Genomic DNA, 15,324 nt, shown 5'->3' with positions numbered 1-15,324 from the left:
GGCACACAGGTTACAGGCATTGTAACCTCTGCAAAAACCAGACTGGGAAGAGAAGGTGACATTGTTTGAAATCCCTGTTTCATACCTTCCACTTCTCCAATCCCTTGATAGAGTGTTCTATCTACAGTATGAACACTTCTGAAAATATCTCAAGGCAGAAGTTGTTGGAGAAGCAATTATCCCAGTCCATGGCAGGGGGATAGGAACTAGCTGATCGTTAAGGTGCCTCCCAATCCAAACCAGTCTGTGATTCTATCATCAATAAAACTCTGAAAAAGTATTCCTGCACTTTTACCCTCAAAATATTAAGTCTCTGTCTGCCTTGTCGCAACCTCCACAAAGGGCCAATACAGACTATATCTGTAGAATGTATCTTTTTCTCTCTAATACATCAATGTTTGTTTCAAATCACAGAATACAGGCTGGGTCAGGCTGAAGGGAGCACAGTGGGCATCTGGTGCCACCTCCCTGCTCCAGCAGGGCCATCCCAGAGCACAGGAGTGTGTCCAGGCAGCTCTGGAGTATCCCCAGGGAGGACACTCCACCCCTCTCTGGGCTCTGCTCAGGGCTGGGCACTGCCCAGGGCAGCAGTTCTGCCTCCTGTGCAGGGGGAATTGCTGGGATCATGCCCTGCCCGTGGCTCTGGTGCCGCTGCCGGGCCCCGGAGCAGAGCCCGGGCCCTGCCCTGAGCCCTCCCTGCAGCCAGGGACAGCCAGGGCTGAGGGCCCCTCTCAGTCTTCTGATCTGGTATCACCCACACAGCTGTTTGGAAGCAAAGCACTGTTACTTTCGGAGAAGCAAAATAAAAATCCATGGGCAAACCCTCCAAAACTGAGAGTTTTCTACTTGGCCCACAGTAATTGGAAAGTGCTGCCTCATTCCATGCCTGAAAACCTCCCTTTGAGGAAGCCAAGCAGCACAAAGGTGGCACATTTTAAATACAAATTCATTTTGTCATAGGGCACAGGCACATCCTACATGAAGATGTGTTTGTTCTCATTCAGGACAAACAGAAACTTCAGCCCCACTGAGGATCCCAGGGAAGGGAGAAGAGCCAGTTCCACATTGAATGCTCATGGGATTGAGGATTTGGGAACAACTTCCCAGTTTGCTTCTGAGTTGGCTTTGGATCTTTTCTACATAAACCACAACTGTATTGAAATCTGGCACTCAGAAGGTGATGTTTGGAAGAATCTCCACAACTCCAGTGTATTTTTAATATAGTACAAAAGATAGCTTAAAATGAGCTCAGCACAGTACCTGCGGGGAAAAAGGCACCACAAAACAAAGCCAGGAACTGGCACCATTTCAGCTCTGCCTTGGCTCTGCGCAGCAAGGGAGCAGCATGACCAGCTGCCAGCTCTCAGCAGAGAATAACAGATTAAAAACTCCCAACTCCTCCTCATTACAGGCAGACTTTTGTCACCACAGCAAAGTTTCCAAACTGCAAATCAAGTGTCACAGTGGCAGACACAGAAATCCAGGGACAATAGCTGCTAAAATCTAAGTCTCATTTGTTCCTCCCACAGTCAAGATGATTTTGGCAAGTGGCTGGTGTTTACTACTGACTCCTATTTTCTGAAGTAGATGAGCAGCCCAAGACAGGAATTACCGTTTTAGAAGACTCAGGGAAGCAGGTGGAATATTTATAGCTTGTACCATCTTTTCCAAGTGTCCCTGGCCCTTCTGATGTTAACAGGACTGCAGAGCAGGTCAGAAAGGCTGTACGCCCTGTTTCCCTGTCATTCAGCCTCCTCTGGATATTCTCCTTTGTAACAGGAATCTTTTCTTCAATTTTCTCCTTTAGACTCAATGCCTAAAGAACAGCTTGAGTGTCTCATGGTAAACTTATTAAAACTTCTACCAAAACTCTCATCTGAAGGCAGACCCACCTTTCTTTGTTTTGCTACTTCATTTGAAAGAATCCTGCTTCACCTGGATGTCACTGTCATGACCCTACACTGACTGATGCCTTTGGGATTGGATACTTTTGGTATGACTCCATTGTTTGAAAAAACTGACCTTTGCCTCAAGGTCCTGGTTGGTGTTTTTGGAAAGTGTCTCTTCTGCTCTCTCATGCTGTAGAGCTACATTAAAATGGGGATGGCAGGACAGCACCACTGGTCTCTGGATTGCAGGCCCTGACATCCCAGTTTAGATGCAGCCATGTATACCTGAAAAACCCAATACAAGACCACAATCCAGAAATGAGTTTTCACTGGTGTTGCTGCAGAACTTTCAGATTCTCCCAGGCCCTGCTGCTCTTTGCTGCTCTTTGGCTGGTGCTGATTTCTCCCAGCAGACTGGAAGGCAGACTCATGTGGGTGCTGAATATTCAGCCCAAGCAGCAGCAGTGGTGGATGTGCTGGGAAATGCCAGCAGTGAGCATCTGCAGCCCAGGCATCCACTGCATTTTTCCAGCTCCAGTGAATCTACAGGCAAGTGCCAGATGGGGAGTGATTAACAGCTGGGAAGATTTAGTGCCTTAAACCCTGGCAGCTGTCTGCTCACTGCATGTGAATCAGCAATTTTCATTAAGGAGGATTCTCCCAGTCAGTACGGATTCCCCTCCCTCCCAACGCTCTCTGTTTCAGCTGCTGCAGTGAGGGATTGTATTTAAATTCCTCTTGGCTCTTTATTTCCCAGTAAGCTGCTTGACGTGCAGGGGAGCAGTGCTGTAATTTTTTATGTTCTTGACATTTTCTGATAGGCTGCTATCAAGGCAGGCCACACATTTCTAAAGATACAGGGCTGGTTTGATCTCCTTCCAATGTTTATCATTAGGAAAGTGAGGTTAGGAAGAAACCTCCACAATTCTGTCATACCAAAAAATTAATCAAAACCAAAGCACACAACATTTACACCCAAAATCAAAACATAGGAAATATAAGACCCCACAAAACTACGTTAAGGAAATGTCTGGATAAACATCTGCAAATGAGCGTGGACAGGATGATGCTTTCACTTGAAACAGTTCAATCTGAATCAATGAAAACATTTCCATTGATTTCAGTGAGAAATTAATTAGAATTCCAGCAGCTTTGAACAGGACTACAGCTATCTGAGGCCAAGAGGTTGACGTTGTATGCTGACCCATGTAGAATTATGTGTTACAAATATATAATTATTATTATATGCATGTGAAATATATATTATTATATATAATGACATAATCAATATCAGGGTGCAGATGAGAACATGAAACCTACTTCCACCTCAGGAAAACTGTTTATTCTGTTTTGTTCACTTCTTCACAATGGGCAGGAGATTGTGGCTCTTTCATTTTCCAAATCTCAACTGTAAAAACCAATTCCAGGCTCTTGGTTCCAAAGCTCAGAAACACTCTGCTCTAAGAACACAAAGGTAAGAGCCATGAAAGGTTAATAATTGATTGGAAGTGTTTCAGGGCATGAGCAGTGTTCATGCATACTGTACCTGAAGGAAGGAGGCATCCAGGATCTTCTCACAGCCACTGGGTTTTTATGTGACAAGTCCAGACATTGCTTTTATGGAAATGTCAGTGATGTACTGTTAACTACAATGAAATTAAAATGTAATGGGAGTTTTCTGTCCAAGGCTGGGCTGGACAGGGCTTGGAGCAGCCTGGGACAGTGGGAGGTGTCCGTGCCCATGGCAGGGGTGGCACTGGATGGGCTGTAAGGTCCCTCCCAACCCAAGCCAGTCTGTGACTGTATGAGTGAGAGTACTCCACTGAACAAAACCCAGCTCTTTTAAGGCTCTGCCTGAGCTGTATGGGCACAGTGGTAGGACAGGAGCAGAGGAGCAAAGCTCGTGGATTGGCAGTTCCACATTGTTGAGGAATTCCCTCACTGATGCCCAAAATAAATATGATCTGTCTGAGAAACACCTTGATTTCTAGTCAACTACCCTCATCACTTTCCTTTCTAGCCCTTTTGTCTGAGATACTAATGAGAAAACTACATTTTATTTCATGCATTATAGATGTTTTAATGTTACTAAAATAAAACTCCCCACAAAAAAAAAATTGCAAATGGGAAATACCAAATTATGAGTAAGTGTTCACAGAACACTGTGGGGAAAAATAGATCTGGAGTTTCTGGCAGCTCAGAGTAAGGCATCTGATGGCAGACTGTGTTAAGAGGAGATTTGTACACATGAAATAGGAAGCAATTATTCCATGTTTACTCTGTGGAGGTAGGGCGTCACTTGGAGTGCTACATCTCGGGTTTGGCTGTGGCAGAAAACAGGCACTGCTTGGAATCTTAACCAGAGGAAAGAGCTTGGGTTATGCTAGAAGGGGAAAGAACATGAAAGTCAAGTTTCCCAAGCACTGCAGTAAAGACAATATTGATTGTTCTGCATGACAGTTTTAAATAGTAGAAGAAAATGCAAGGAGGATTCTAGGTCAGCCCCCTCCCCTCCAAAGCCAGAAAACCCACCTCTCTTCCCCACCTGTCTAACCATGGCATAAGCAGAGCCAGGGATACTTCAAGGTCCCAGGAAGTCTGGGACCTCCATCACACATGCTGCTGCCTGGGAGTGCTCCAGCTAATGGGTAACCCAAGACACTCCTTGTCCACAGCTTTTAAGAGTGAGCTTAAATAAAGCATCTGTCAAGAGCAGTCTAGCTTTACCTTATCCTCCTCTGCATGGCAAGCAGAATTAAATGAACATTTGTGGTCTCTACAGTCCTAATTTTTATAGAATCATAGAATCATTAAGGTTGGAAGAGCTCTCTAAGATCAGCAAGTCCAACCATTAACCCAGCACTGCCAGCTCCAGACACAGTCCAACCTAGATTAACCAAAATTATGATTCTGGAACTCCTAGCAGAAATTCATGGTGGATGAAAAGGAAGATAAATGCAAATCAAACATCAAACAGGAAAACTAATGAAGGTTATATTACACTAATCCTAAATAAGTAGAGAAAAGGCCATTCAAAGAAGAACTTGATGTAGCAGCACTGTGGAGATCAGAGAGTGCTGACACGTCCTTTGGCTTTAACATTCAGAAGAGGACACAAGTCCTTCCTCCCCTGTAATGAAAAGCTTTCATATAAATAGAGCCCTCACGCAATAAACACCACCTGGTTCCTTTGCAGTGCTCTTCCCCAGGTCTGAAAGCATTCAGCAGAGTACATGAAGTCTCACTGAGGGTGCTGGCACTCTGTGGGCTGGGTATTGGCACTCCATATGCATCTGCACAGTCTGAACTTTCTCTAACCTTAAAAGGATTCAATGCACTTATTAGCAGAATAATTCTAAAGTTCAAAGAACAACAAATACCAATTCATCCTACTAGCTTTCTAAATACCTTGTAATTAAGATTACTTGTTCTTTGCATGCCACAGAGCAGCTCTGAGCAGTGATCAGGAAGAGGCAGGGGATACTTTCCCTGTGATATCCAGGGCTGATTAACACAGCACCAGGTTTTACTGGCACAGGCCACACCACAGCAGCAATGAACGCTCCTGACAGTGGGACTGTCACTGTGGGCTTGAGTGGCACGCAGGGAGAAGTCCTCAGTGCAAATCTCCTACCAGAAAGCTAAAGCAAGTCTTTCCCAAGGGCTTGTACATTTGCCAGCAGAGCGAAAAAAACCCCCCAAAGTTAAACTGGAGTTCAACAGCCTGCAGGTGATGTTTACAAAGCAGTCACTTGTGTCCTGTCCTGCTAAGCCCAACTGGACGGGGGGCACCCAAGGAAACATCTTCCTCTAGATCACACAAGGCTCTGCCTGCTGAACCAAAGTTCTCTCCAGACATTCAGGTGCTGCCTGTGAATAAAGCTGGGTAACAGCAGCTCTTCCCTCTTTCCAGCTGCCTTCTCTCCACAGGGGGAACAGGATGGGCTCATCAGCTTCCTCGGCATCCCTGCCAGAGACAGGGCAGCAATTCCTACATCCACATGAATTCAGCTCTTTGGTTTTGCACCTTCCCAGTTTGCCAAATTCAATATACAATTATGCCATGCCTTGTAGAACAGAGGACATGGTCTATATCCCTACAGCCTAAGACTGGCCTCTAAGAGTATTACAGGAAACGGGATATTTAACTATTTCATGTCTCAAGGTCACAGCATTTAGTTTGAAACAATTTTCATCAACTGCTCCAGAATTTTATGGATTTTTTTAAAATTTATTTTCTCTTCATATTATCATTTCTATGCAATGCTCTAAAACTTATTTTGTGAGATTCCAACCTGGAGGTTTTATCACTAACTTACAATGAGCCAGACTTTTACCCTTCGTTTAAGGTTACTTTATCTGTGCATGTGTATTTACAACATCCATGTGGGAAGCAAATATTTTCTGTCAGGGTCCTTTTCAGCAGCTCTCCCCACTGCTGGAATTATTTCCAAGGTTAGCAGAGATAACAACTCACAATCTAACAATAACAACCCAGGCTCGAACTGCTGGCAGTGTCTGCAGGGCAAAGTCGAGCTTTAGAGCTCAGTTTTGCTCATGTGTTTGCACCATGTCCCCTGCTGCCTGCAGATTGCTCTGTGTGACACAGATTTATATGTAAAGATGATAAGAAGTCTGCTGGGTCACACTGTGTCACACAGTGTCTGCACAATCAGACACACACGTTTCTGCTGGGGATTTGTCAGCAAGAATTGCAGGAGTTCCAGGGATGTAATTTTGTGTCACATAGGGTCAGATCCGGGTGTCGCACCAACAGCCAGGTCCCAGAGGTGGCATCCAAGCTGAGGAATTCACATGGCCCAACACAGAATCACCCCAGCATCACATCCATGAGAGCAGGATGTGCGGTGACACTGCTGTCTCTGAGAGGGACAGCTAAGCCAGCAGCTCTCACTTCCCTTCTGGCAGATAGTTCATGTGGGACATCAGTAACCAACCCTGAATAATGCAAACACGTTTGCCCTGGAAAGCACTCTGCATTCCCAGTCAGATTAATCTCCACAAGAATTTTACCAAAGGATAGCTAATGTGGGTTTGTTATCTGATAGGAAACACTGTCATTCTCAGCAGTAAAATCAGAGCCAAACTTCCTCCTCCTCCTCCTCCTCCTTGCCACTGTCATCCTCATTCTGTTGGGTGAGCTGGGCACCTCCAGCACCAGCCTGTGCCCTTAGCATGTGAAACAGGCTGTACATACAGCAATCCTGGGCACTAAATCCTAAACAGCAGTAGATAGTTCATCTGCATCTCCTTTTTAAAATAGACCAAACTGGGGAAAACACTCCAACTACATCATCATTAGATTTGTTACTATAATTAACCCTAGTCCAGCACACACTGGGGATCCTTTTAAATTCCTTCTCTTCCCTCTGGGCAGACACTTGTTTCTGCAGACAAGGCTGCTGAAATCTGTACACTGTTACCATTCCAGGACTTACCTATGGGGGTTTTTTACTGCTCTAGTGTTGTCCTTTCATCCGAATGGGGAAAAAAACGCGCAGACAAAACACAAACTCCACCCCCTCCTCCTCCCCACCTCACTGCAGCAGTGCAATTGATGCTAGGTCAGAGAGCTGTTATGTAAGTGGTGCTTGCTGTGATTTTCTGGGCCGTGCCGTGGCCTGCAGTGATCTCCATCTGGAAGGCACCTCCTGCTGCCCCAGTCCCTGTGCACAGGCGCGCTCACAGACCTGAGCGCAGTGGTGTGAACAGAAACTGCGCCCTGGGAGGGAGCGCTCTCACCCAGGACCAGCCCTGCAATCCCCCTTCTGGATTCCATCCCGCAGGACCACTGGGGAAACAGCCCTTGGCAGGGAGTTCTTCACACTGCTCAAGTCACAGAATCCCCACTGGTTTGGGCTGGGAGAGGCCTTAAAGCTCATCTCGTTCCATCCCTTCTCCACTGCCCAGGAATTTCCTGCAGACTGCTGTGCAGGTCAATGCCAACCTGAAGGACCTGCCCACCACCCCATAACCAAGCAATGCCGCTTTTCACTGCTTACAGCAAGACTAAATCCTTATAAAAGATCTCATAAAATCTGCCATTTCAATAAATTATTTTACTGGCAACAGGAAAAAGACTCTGTTTTCAATGATAACTTCAGTATTAGCTACACACTAAGCTTCGTGTACCTCTGCTCCTCTCATTAATTAACTATATTGCTTTATTCTTGGCTAATTATAATTGCCTACACTTTTAAAAATAATAGTACTAATAAAATTTTGTCCTGCTTTTTCCCTCTAGTCCATCAGATAGCAATTTTCTGCTGAATTAAACATCTCAATATCCTTCAGGAATATGTCCACATCAACTAATTATTAGAAAAAAAAGATTTGTTGTTTGGGCTTTAAACATAGCAGGAGACTTTTGAATTACAGACTAAAATTTTAGGCAATTAAATAATTTTTTATGGATCTCCTTCTCTTCCCAAAGCCCTGATCTAGTACGCAACAACAGTATGCTGAAAAGTTTATGCATTTGAGCAGAAAAACTTTAAATGGAACTAATTAACTAGGCATAAATTTAGATACGTATTTAAGTTCTTGGATGAATCAGGCACAACATTTTTGGTTTCTAAATCCAAATAAATGGGGAAGAAGCCAGCAGAAAGTAAACACATATACCAGTTTATCCCAGATAACAAGTTTTGATGCTTAAATGGCTCAGAACTTTAATATCATTGTGAAAGGCTGTCAAACATCAGGTTCAGAAACATATTTTCCCTTGAAATACATAATGCTGCTGCTGCAGTGTACCCAGTGGAATCAGATTCCCACTTCCATGGGTAATGAGCTATATTGTATTAACAGTAAACCACTTGTAATACAAATAAGAACAGATAAAACACCAACTTCCACATGGAACTCCAGAAGTTCAGTTTCAGGAGCAGCAGCATTGGAGTTCTGGCGCTGCCCTGCTCGGTGTGCCTGGCTGAGCTGCAGTGCATGAAACACCCCGGGATCTGCCAGGGCTCAGCAGGGCTGTGCTGCCACGGGCAGGGCACACGGTCACAACTCAGCAGGTTTCTCCTCTTCCTGAGCCCTGCATTGCTCTTCTCCTGCACAACTCATCATTAGGAAAGGGCAATTTTGCCTGACGCCTGGAAGTGTACTCAAGTGTTCAGATGGGCTAGAAAGCAGAAGTAGTATTGTTGTTATTACAGTAAAGTTTAAAAGTGGTTTATTGACCATTGACTGGCAACAAGTTTCCTCAATGGCTTTAGCCTTTCAACACTGCAGGTGAATTATTTTCCATGGAAAGCTAGCAGTGTACCTCAGGGAGCTGACAAGAGCTGTATCCCAGCTGTATCCCTGTGTGACTCCCACCTCCCGCAGCATTTTCCATTTGCACTCCTTCTCCGCGGTGTGATCGTGTCACAGACCTGGCACTGAACCCTGCTCAAACACAGGTTCTATTTTCAGCTCTGCCACTGCTCTGACAGGGGCCTTGGACAAATCATCTCTCTGTGTGCTGCAACCTTCCCAAAGATGAGATAAGGATAATAATTCTGATTTATATCACACGTGGATTCTCAACAATAGAGTTCAAAATACTTTACTGTTCTATATCAAGCACTGAAATAGTGCTGTGGGCTCCAAAACAATCTCTCCTTCCCTCCTTTCTTCTACTTTCTGCTCCACACAAAAATCCAAACAAGTAGGTCCTCAGTTGATAAGTTTTATAGGTTTTAATATTTCATAACATGTAACTTCTAGAATATGAAAATGTTAACGTTTACTTTATAGGGAGGGCAAATAATAGTATAAAACAGCTGGGAGATGATCTGTAAAGTAAAACATAGTGAAAAAGGAAGGAGAAAGAGCCAGTTCCAGGAGGGATCATGAGTTAAATCTAACTGTTCTTGGGGATACATTTCTGCAAACCTAATCAAATGCGGTACTGCAAGATAAACTGTGTTACGAGCTTGGTAAGCCAAGTGAAAGGCTATCAGGAGCAAACTAAACCTGCTTTAATGCCTAAGACAAGGCTGTTGGCCCTCTTTGGACACTTGTGAAATGAATTCTCATGGTTTCATGTTTAAATTTCCATTAAATTAAAAATTAGAAGCTACTTAGGAACTTTGAATAAATGCTTCTGCATTTTTACCAGTGACCAGGATCCAAGGCACATACAAATTCCACAGCTGCAGGCAATCAAGGCACTACGATGCCAGCAGCAAACTTGTCTTCTTACACATGTAAATCCATATAATGACACTGAGTCACCAAATGTACCCACAGATTTGAGCAGTCACACTAATCAAGATATGCTGATAAAAAAAAAGACTGAATCTTTATTCAGGAGAATTTGTATATGAGCAGTCGTAGAGTCGCAAAACTCCAGGATGCAGGCTCAGAGGGAGGGCACTCCTCCTCTTGGAGCCACAAGTCCAACAGCTGCTCTAGAGATGGAGCTTCCCATAAACCCATCACTGGAAAGCAAGTACAGGTTTCTACATGGGCTGTGTTAGCTTGGGAGTGTAAGACTTGAATTCCTGCTGCTAAAGTTTTCAGTTAGCAAGCGGAATCCCAGAATCCTGGAATCCCAGAATGGTTTAGGTTGGAGGAGACCTCAAAGCTCATTCTGTTCCATGGACAGAGACACCTTTCCCTAGACCAGGTTGCTCCAAGCCCTGTCCACAGTAGTGACTGAACAACAAACAGCTTATCTGAGAGTGCAGACATTAAACCAATAGTCTGCTCAATTAGAAGCCTGAATAACAGGCTAATCAAGATGATAAACAAATTCATATAAATAGATCATCTAGTCACTCACAAGGGGTGCAAGTACACCAATGTATCTGAAGTATTCAAAGAACAATGACTTAGCAATTACCTGCTCTCAGGGACAACATTCCTAAAGCTCATCTGCATTGAAAATATTTTAAGTTAGTCTTTATTCCTTGAATTCAGCTGCATGATGTGCTGTGATTTTGAGCAGGTGCAGGTGCTGGGAAAAATATTCACTTTAAATATTTTATTTATCTGGAATGAAACAACCTAAAAAATTAATAACAGACTTAGCACAGCCCTATCTGTTCACGCAGATGGAATGAGAGACATTTATAATGATAAGAGAACTCCTGAAGCACAACTGAACACTCAGTACTTGAGACTTGGTGTCTAAGAACTTTATGGTCAGATTCCAGCAGCAAAACAAACTGGCTCACACCAAGATTCACCATTTAACCTGAGAGAGAGATGATGCAGAATTTAAGACAACTTCCAATTTTTCAGTTAGATTACTCACAGGAAACTTCCTCTTCCTCCGTGCTGTCTTCTCCCAGAGCTTTATTCCACACATGCAGGCTCTCATAAAACTGGGAAATGAAGACATTATTTCCTTTGCCAGTCTCATTGTGTTATGCAAACCTACTGACGTAGTGAAAGTTGTCTTCTACTTCTCCATATCTCGTTTTCATGCATTGACCAACACCTTCAGTGCTGTGCTTCTGGGGCTTCTTCTCAACAGCTGTGAATTTGTTTTACTTTCAGAGATTTTTGCCTTCTTATGAACTTTTACCTGAATTAGAGTTCTCTACAAACTCGCTTTAGGACACTCTTTGTTTCCTCTCTCATCAAAGGTTAGTTCCAACTATTTCTAGATTTTGGCTTGTTAGTCTTAACTGGAACTATTCCAATCCTTCACAAGCCTAAAAGTCTTCATACAGTGAGCCTAAGAGGCAAAAAGCTTTGCTTTCTCTTGCAGAATTTAATTTGGAAAAATGTGAATTGTACAACTAGATATTCATGTTTTATAGAATCATAGAACCAGAGAAGAGTTTGGGTTGGAAAGGACCTTTAAAGGTCATCTAATCGAAATCCCTGCCATATAACATATAATAATATAATACAATATAATGGCTTGTATCACGTAATGGCTTGCCAAATCACATGACGAAACATTTTTGTGAGTGCTCTACCGATTCAAAAATCTCAAAGTTGACACTACTAATTTTGAAAGTGGCAGTAGTGAAAGTTCTGTGGAAACACAGCAGGTGACACGTGTGACACATGGAGTCAAGGTACTTCCTATGGGGTCACCAATTGCCTGGAACAGGGGGTGATGCTGGTGGACACTGGGATCATCACAAAGCTCGTCACAGTAGGACACAGTTGCCTGATTCCAAGCTCACAGGATTCCAAGGATGTTTCATTTAGACAAGTAACATTAATTGCTTGCTTTCTGCTGCTGACTCCCCTTTCTAAAACCATGACTGCCTCAAGACCTGGTTTTACTGCTGACATTGTTTCATTAGAAGAAAGGCTTCACCTTGAAGATTATTTGGCAAGAAGAATGGGAAAATAAATATTTAAGGTCCTATTCAACAGTGGGTTCTATATATAAAGTGGTTTATTTTGTTGCTGAAACCAAAGAGATTTTATTCACGATAGCAATCACTAATCATAACAGCAGGATGCTATTTGAAGATAAGCCCACATGCAAAAGCCAGAATGAGCTGTGACACATTTACAATAGCATTCACAAAAGCCATTCTGCTCTGTAATTCTGCCTGCTTTGTTGTAGAGCACATTCAATGACTTTTAAAATGACATTTGACAGATTTCATGAAAATATGTGTTCATCCCACTACACAGTCCAGCTCTACCAAAATAGCTGCACTTACACCTCCTGAGCAAATCAACCATAGCACAGGGAAAGCTTCCTTTGGCAAAATGTTCAACTCCTTTATTGGGGCCTGAATGACAAGGTGTAGTCGTTGAATAAGGCTGCAGAGATATTTGAATAAGTCTGAAGGATGTGAAGCCATCATTGTTGGGCTGTAAGAGTGTTATTACCTAAATTAAGTGCTATTTGCCAGAAAGCCCTGAATTTACAGGGTTGGGAAGCAGGTGCTCCTATATCATTAGATCAGCTCACCTGCTAAGGCAGAGGGAAGAGTGCTGCTGGCAGGTGCATTAGGAGCAATGCCCAGGGGATGTGTGTTTGTGTACACAAAGATGCTGAGTTCAGGCAGGAGGCCAGACACAGGTATAACAGATACAAAAATCCTGCACGGTTTGGAAGGAAAATAGCTCACTCTAAGGGTTTCCTGAAATAACAGACCGGGGTAGGCACTGATCTCTGCTCTCTGACCAGAGACAGGACCTGAGGGAATGGCTGGAGCTGTGCCAGGGCAGGGTCAGTTTGGGTATCAGGGAAAGGCTCTTCCCCCAGAGGGTGCTGGGCACTGCCCAGGCTCCCCAGGGAATGGGCACGGCCCCGAGGCTGCCAGAGCTCCAGGAGCGTTTGGACAGCGCTGCCAGGGATGCCCAGGGTGGGGTTGCTGGGGTGTCTGTGCAGGGCCAGGAGCTGGAATAGAAGAGCCTTGTGGATCCCTTCCCACTCAGGATATTCTGGGATTCTGTGAATATAATTTTTATCTACGTCGTGTATCTAAAGCTCACCAATACAAAACATTCCACAGTTAAACTCAGAACTGTGGCTTAGTGTAATTTCCCAATGCACAAACATGCTGCCTTTCCCTGCCCTCCTCCATTTAGGAGGGAAACTTCACTGTCCAGCGCTTTCTACACCACCTACCTCTGTGATTCACTGCCAGCACAGGATTCCCCTCGGGAAATACTCCTTTGAAAACACCTGATGTATTTCCATCCTACTTTTACTGTGTTCCATGGAACAATATTTTCTCTTATGTCAATCCTACTACTTGATAAGTCACTGCATTGAAGGTATATTTACACCTGTACCCAGCTCTCCCGACCCTGCAGGCTGGGTAAGTCACCTGGGTCAAGGACACAAAGCACTTCAGACCTTTCCTAAACGGCAGCTGAAAGAGTCAGGATAAAAGGGGAGAATATTATGAAGCAGAGGGAGTGATTTATGCCATCACTGCTGAGAATATGAAGCTGTGATTTGCTAAGTCACATCATGGAGTGAGCACTAACAAGGTTCTGTGGCCTTACAACTCAGCACTGCTTTTTAACTTACTCATAATTCTGACATTTTGCACTGTCACTGTAACCCTAAATCTAAAAATCAGACAGAAGTGTGATTTGTGCTTTTAGAAGCACATTCAGTAAAGCTGGAACTAAAATGAAATTGCCTTATCATGTTTTATTCCTAAACTACATTCTGCTATCCCAGCACCCCCAAGACAGCGCTGAGCCAATTGTTAAAAAGTTAATGAAATAATTTGAGACTAATAGCAACTGCTATCTACTTCTTCAATTATCTCAATTCATCGATCCCTTCCTGCTGAGGGAGGTGAAATCTCATACCAGAGATGCAAAAGAATCACACAAAAGTCACATCTTTTGCAGTAGGGAAGGAATATGGAAACTACAGCAATGGTGATGATAATCTATGTAACACAGAATCTTAGAGCCCCAGTGTCAGTGATGGTCTGCGAAAGCAGCATGCCCAAAAATAAGTAGTCAGGCACCAAAAAATCCCAGTAACACCAACAAAACCCCCACAAAACACTCCAGCTGACCTTTAAACATGTTCAGTAGACCAATATTTCTACAGCACTATCAAAATAATCTTTCAGTTCAGCTGCTTATTTGGAATCCACTTCTGGCATTCCAAGGAGGATGTTTAGCCTTCAATGTTTGGGTACTTGCTGAAAATACTTCTTTGTTTGTCAATTTTATTAATTTTCCTCCCATGCAAAAACCAGCTGGCAGAGAGAATGCACCAGCTGGGGTCAGATGCTCAGGACAACAGAGATCTTTTTTCTTCACAAGAGATACTTAATGACGCTAGAATCAAAGGCTATTTATTTCTATTGGCCAGTCTTAACCCAGCATGAAACAAAATATTAATCTAACAAATGAACAAACCCCCAAATATCCACCAGGACATGGCCACAGCTTCAGATCCAAAGAGGACTAGTGAGGTGTGAGGAAAGAAAGTTTGAAAAGATAAACATGCATAGGAGCAATTACAAAGTACTGAGGCCAAATCAGCTTTATTGGCTGTGTTTGGTGACGTGACCAAACTGTGTGTGGCAGGAGAGTTCAGGAGCTGGTAAAGGCTGGATCATAACACTGAAACTCCAGGCTTAATATTTTTCTAATGAGAGGTTTGACCCAGCTTCCACTAAAGGCAGGCTAATTGGCTTTTATAGAAAAAGATAATTGAAAACAGTCTTTTCCTTTATTGTTACCAAAAAAAAAAAACAATACCAAGAGAAAAGCACTTCTAGTGAGTTAGTATTGCAAATAAGCTTAGCCTGTTCCATGGCCTAGTGCCTTATTAGCAACATTTTGGGAGACAGAGTTTCTTTGTTATCTTAATACATTTTGAAAAATAACTCTTTTGGTGCCTCTTCTATTTATGACTCACTCATAATAACACAAGTGACTCATGCTGTCAAATTACAAGCTATTGCTTTAGAAAATTATTTTTTCCCCTTCCTTTTGGGTAAAATATGAAAATTTTCACTAT

Source organism: Corvus cornix, chromosome 12, assembly GCF_000738735.6.
Source record: "Corvus cornix cornix isolate S_Up_H32 chromosome 12, ASM73873v5, whole genome shotgun sequence".
NCBI classification, from domain to species: domain Eukaryota; kingdom Metazoa; phylum Chordata; class Aves; order Passeriformes; family Corvidae; genus Corvus; species Corvus cornix.
Note: the sequence above shows the minus strand (reverse complement) of the source record.